Source organism: Oncorhynchus clarkii, chromosome 10 (genome assembly GCF_045791955.1).
Source record: "Oncorhynchus clarkii lewisi isolate Uvic-CL-2024 chromosome 10, UVic_Ocla_1.0, whole genome shotgun sequence".
Lineage (NCBI taxonomy): Eukaryota > Metazoa > Chordata > Actinopteri > Salmoniformes > Salmonidae > Oncorhynchus > Oncorhynchus clarkii.
The window spans coordinates 45,506,037-45,512,543 of record NC_092156.1 but is presented as its reverse complement, the minus strand read 5'-3'; positions in this window follow the sequence as shown (position 1 = coordinate 45,512,543).

Genomic DNA, 6,507 nt, shown 5'->3' with positions numbered 1-6,507 from the left:
TCTAGGCTAAAGTGGCAGGAGTCCGATGATGTGGCAGGAATCCGGTGATGTAGTGAAAAAGAGTAGTCCGATATGCTCAGTGCTGGTATCGCTCTGTGCAGACTGGCAGGTATTATCTGGGCTGTCTAGGCTAAAGCGGCAAGAGTCCGAGCTAAAGGTAAAGACCGCTAGCAGAGGCTAAAAATGACTGAATAGCTAGTAGCTAATTCACTGTCTAGCCTCTGATGGAGGTTCCAATTAAAAGGTCTAAAATAAATAGCTGATCCGTACCACATCGGTTGAGGCGGATTGCAGGAATGTATATTTATTTCGAAAATGGAAAAAGAGATTGAAATGTATAAAAAAAAAACTGAAAAAGACAATATTTACATGGGATGAAAACAAACACGTCTGCCATCTTGGAATGGAATGCAGAGTCTCAATTTGGTGTTTGTCCCATTTTGTGAATTCTTGGTTGGTGAGCGGACCCCAGACCTCACAACCATACAGGGCAATAGGTTATACAACTGATTTAAGTATTTTTGCCAGGTCCTACATGGGATGTCGAAATGTATGTTCCTTTTGATGGTGTAGAAGGTCCTTCTTACCTTGTCTCTCAGATCGTTCACAGCTTTGTAAGTATAGTTTTTTGTATTCTCTAGGGCAACAGTGTCTAGATGGAATTTGTATTTTGGTCCTGGCAACTGGACCTTTTTTGGAACACCATTATTTTTGTCTTACTGAGATTTACTGTCAGGGCCCAGGCCTGAATATGCAGAATATGTAGGTGCTGCAGTAGGCCCTCCATGGTTGGGGACAGAAGCTCCAGATCATCAGAAGACATTTGACTTCAGATTCTAATAGGGTAAGGCCGGGTGCTGCAGACTGTTCTAGTGCCCTCCCCAATTCGTTGATATATACAGTACCAGTAAAAAAGTTTGGACAAACCTACTCATTCAAGGGTTTTTCTATATTTGTAGTTTTTCTACATTGTAGAATAATAGTGAAGACATGAAAACGATGAAATAACGATATGAAATGTATGTAGTAACCAAAAAAGTGTTGAACAAATCCAAGTGACTACCTCATGAAGCTGTCATCAAGGCAAAAGGTGGCTACTTTGAAGAAGTAACTATTTTGGTTACTACATTTTGGTTACCATGTGTTATTTCGTTGTTTTGATGTCTTCACTATTATTCTGTAATGTAGGAAATAGTAAAAATAAAGAAAAACCCTTGAATGAGTAGGTGTGTCCAAACTTTCGACTGGTACTGTATGTTGAAGAAGGTGGGGCTCAATCTGCATCCTTGTCACATCCCACGGCCCTGTGGAAATAAATGTGCGTGTTTTTTGCCCATTTTAACTGTCTCATATGCAGTTGAACCTCTGTGAGCATGGCTCTGTCACTTTGATGTCACTTGAAGGTCACTAACCAGGCCGGGAGGCGCATGCCTCAGTGCTGTGGTAATGGAACGGAGACTCACCCTGCTCTGCACCCCTAAGTCCCCAGAAATCTCACCTCTTATTTAATACAACTGGCTGAAATCCCTTCAGAAGCCTGTGAGGGCAGCATTCTGGACCTGACACCTCTGTAAATCAAGACCTACCTCATCCCTATCCTAAACATACCCCTCTCCTGGCCTGGCCTGTTATCCGCTGAACAAACATCTTGACAATGCTGGGGCTGTCTGGTGCATACCCCAACACATCAGAGACACACACAACCATCACTCCATCACCTACCAATGTGGTATAACCTATACATCCACCTCATACCATACAAGCACCAGCACTATCCAATAACCATCAGCCATTTACAACCACATTATTGATCACCCCAAACCCCCATTCGCCAGGCTTTGTTCAGTGTTATCATAAACAAATAAAGTCTTTGAGTTAGTTTAATTGCAGTCTTTATTTCACCGTGCAGTGCTGTTCAACAGAGGTATTGCTCTTCAGGTTTGTCCCACATTAATACTATCCCCGCAATAACTCTTAATTACAACCTCTAAAATACATACCTGACAACAATCAAGTTGTAAATCACACTTTATTTAATCCATAAAAGTAATCTATTTATTTTTATTTTGTCCCATTAAGCGACAGCCTGATCCCTAATGAGTCTGACCCCATTCCTCTGTAGCAGTGTCGTATCTCAGAGATGTCAAATACATACTGGCACCGTGATTTTCCAGTCCCCCCTCTTCCAATGAATACTGGTGGAAAGGGCTGAAGGTGGGAGGCTGTCACAATGCAACGCATGCACCTCTCCCATTATGTCTTATTCCTGGAAAATCAAAGGACACATTTTGTGGTTCTGACAACTGAGAGTACATAATCTGGGAGTGCAGACGAGCATGTGCTGGGGAGAATGTTTACTCAGATCATCTCTCATCCACCCCCCTCCACCCCCTGGCTCCATCCCTGCAGACCCCTCTCTCCCAGCCCTGGGTGAGTGAGTTACGGCCACAGGCATGGTCCACATTTTCACACGGGGCGGATCCACGGAGCAGATAATGGGTCTAATTTAACTCTGAGGCCGGTGGCCAGTTGCCAAGAGGCCAGGGATCAGACTCCTCACAGTGTTCCACAAACCAGTGGCACAGAGCCACTAGTCGGTAACTTAACTCAATTAAGCCCCACCAAACTGCCCTCTATGGGAAGAAATGACTCTGACCCACATTACCCTGGAGGGATTACACTCAACCAGGGTCCTAGACCTAGTCTACCAGATAAAGCTCAATGCTTGATCCCTTTATCTGGAGACATCAGGGTACATAGAGCCCGGCGTGGTGAAGTAGATCCTTCGGGGGTGTTGGCTGTGTGCTGCAACACAGGGAGAGCTCATGGATAGTTCTCGTATCTAATTAGGCAGTGGGCTAGTTCAACAGCTTTGTGTTGCTGGGTCAGAGAGGGTTATCCTATGAGGTGCTAGTTGTGTCATACGGAACCTTTTCTAAGCAGTAGAAATTGGAGCATGGTCACAATGCCTCAATAATCATTGTTGTTTGTGTTGTAGTCTTGGCCTTTACTAAACAGACCTTTGGCCTTCTGAAGTAGGCCATGTCATCGGGGAACCATTCAGTTCTGGGGAAGACCTGGCCATTCTTAGAAGGAATTCCATCTGCAGCCCCCTCCAAATAGCGCAGGTGCTTGTTGAACGTCAGCCGACCCCCCCTCCCTGGCAAGAGGCCACTCAATTCACTTAGATGGCAGGCTACCATTTAACCTGTTTCCAAGAAGCCAGTGGCACCACCATTAATAAAAGAAGGGACCCGCTTTGGTTTAAACACCCAGAACAGATTTGGTTCATGAGTAACAATAGAAGGTAAGTGTGATAATCTGCTGCCCTGCATGCCCAACATTATGGGCATACGTCCGCGGTACAGGGACATGGCATCCTGCCACCTCCACTCCGAAACTCCACAAGGCCACAGATCATGTGTGTGTGGCGCCAGGCCTTCTTAAAAGACAAACACGGTCGGAAACACTAGCCAGACATGCTAGAGCCAACCCTGTTGCCCTACGGTCTATATTCTTTCCGTTTTAAAACACACACCGGAAGAACATTGCTTTACAAACCAGCCTTTGCCATGTCATGTAACTAATGCTTTCTCTCTGAGATATGGGCACCATCTGGTTGACAAATAGTACATGGACATCCCTACCCCACACGACACAATCACTGATGCCCAGAACATGTGGGTAGCCGTGCACTCACTGATGCCAACCATCCTATGAGTCCATAGTCACAAAAAAACCTACCTTCTACACATCGTTCCGTCAACACATAGAAATCGTTCTATACAATACCATACAATGAAAAGGGTTCATGTGGTTAAGGGTTGGAAGTGGATAACCCATACTTACTATCCTCAGAGGTACAGACCTAATGCCACTCTGACAGCCAGCTGATGGCCAACATGCCACAGTGGCCTACAGTCTGTCTGAAGCCTAGCATCTCCTTCAACAACATCTCCCTCTCTACAATCACACATTGGTCCTGTGGGACAGATCCCCTTCCCCAGGAGCCATTAAGTCATACCGTGAACAAGGCTGGCCGATACATGAGAACCATCGCTGAGAGCCAGCCGGCTGGGTACTGTCTAGTTTTGGAAGTTTCACATTTCTCAAGAAAGGTCCTGTCGTGACTACCTCTCCGTGACTATCAGGATGGGGTATTGCGGGGACACTGTGGAGGAGTGGACCCATTCAATCATCTCATTGAGCAGTGGCTATTAATTGGTTAAGATATATCCTAGTAGCCCTTTCCTGCAGTCAAATGACCTAGTGGCCTCGTGGTTGGAATGTTATTAATATTTTTTATCATTTCATAATTAATAAACATTATTATTTTTTAAACTGCAGAAAATCTGGTGTTTCCATGTCAAACGGTTTTGTTATATTTCAGTCTTCTGTGATGTCTATAAAGTGTAATATTGGGATGCAAACTCAAAATATCTATATTTTCTTGCCCATAACCATGTGTGTGAGTTGTATTATTTTCTTTCAAGTAGATTGTGACCCTGATTTATCCCACTGCAGTAAAAGGTTAATATAATTTTATTTGGTATCCTTGCAGAACACTAGCTAAATGGCCCGGCTGTTAAGGTAACATAATTTGTTGATTTGAGTGCTAAGCTGATAATTGGGAAAGCTGGGAAAGATGGACAGTGTTCATTTCTATGTATCTGATAACACCACAGAACGCTTTGCTGAGAACACTGAACTAACAGAGGGTGACCAGTAGCGTTCCAAATGAGTCACATAATGAGGCCCAGAGCACTTGATTTGTCCCATTTGATCCCAGCGCAACAGCCCCAGTACTGTCTGTCCCCCCATAAGCCATCTATTAATCAAGGAGACACGCGCAGCTGTTTGACACCCCCGTTCCTCCCTCTCAGGGCCCCCCAACCCAATAGAGCAGATAAAAGGATTCTTCATGGTATTAGCGCATGCCCCCCCCCCCCCCCCCCCCCCCCGACAGAACAGGTGTTCGCTGGTGTGACGTCACCCCCACAGACCCCAAGACTGACTGACAACCCGGTTATGTCGGCAGCAGGGACGAGCGCAAATGGTCAGGACCTCTTACCAGTTGCTTTATTTCATTACCTATCAGTATGTATTTTCTGAGATCTTAAGATTTCAACTTTCAATTAATGTTAATCCAGTCTCAATGAGCATTCAGCCATTCTTTCCAATGCGCAGTCGGCACAATATTTTGGAAAGGCATTTTTTTGCAGCGCTATAAACTAGTACTCTACTGCCCTCCACTGGTTTGAAACTCCAATGGAATAAAACACGATTTACGTTTGGAACTGGCACATTTAATTCAACACAGCGAATAGTGAGTGCGCTTAACTGTGACAGATACATAATATGGTCTGCACTTTGCAGAAACTGTTATTTTATCAACGTCTCATAAACACTGAATTACAAACTCTCAAGCAAAAGTATGACGTCATGATGTGTATTACAGCATGATGGGGCTCAGGACACAAAATGTCTACTACCTCCATGACATACTTTTCTGATTTCACATACCCATCCATCCTAAACAATAGTCTGAACAGCTGAAAGTCTTTACTGATAAATAGCATGCTTAACAACAGAAATGTAATTGACCACAAATCTGTTGCGGAGAGTAGGTCAAAACAAAGGCTTTGGGTAACAGTTCTTTATACTTCTCCCAATTGCCAATGATTTGCTACCACTCAAATATTATTTTCAGATCATCAGGCTATCCCCAATCTTGCTCCTCGAGTTCACCCTTACAAAAAAAAAACATTTAAAAAAAATCACATGTTTTTCAGACACGTGAACGAACACCCCTGTGAATAACGTGATTTTTTTTAAAATAAAAAATTCACCACTTCCAACTATGTCTGGTCCTCATCCTCCCATCCAGGATCAACCCTGCTTATCTACAGAGGCAAACCAGAAGTGGGGTGCAGGGTACTGGAACAAACAAACTTGCAACTGGATAAAAGGCAGCAAAAGCAAAGGCCAATGTAACACAACCAAAGACAGGAAAGAGGGAGTAGTTTTATTTAATTGAGTATCATAAAATGGGATCCATTCATAATTAATTTGCTCTTGCAATAGTTAGTTTTGCTATCAATTCTTTTGGGTTTATGTTTTGCATTCAATATAATTATTTTGGTTTGCAATACTAAGAATGTTGATCTCGACTTCAGAAGATTTGCCTGATATTAATGGCATAAAAGTAACTCAAGCACTAGATTCCACCATTCTAATAACCCTATGACTCTATTAAAGGTGTTTCAAGCTGTCGTCCTTAATTGAAACATTAACAAATGGGTCTCCCCGCCACAGTTTCGGTAAAAAGCTGAGGGATGGGACTAGAGAAGTGCAACCACTCTTAAATCCATAGACTACACTACGGATGCAGAGACTGACCGTCCATGATATTCAAATGATAGTTTTAACTATGTTTTTAGGCTAAGCAATGTACATTTATATTTACAAAAATTGCTCATTTGTCATGTGTATTTTTGCAAGGGAAGG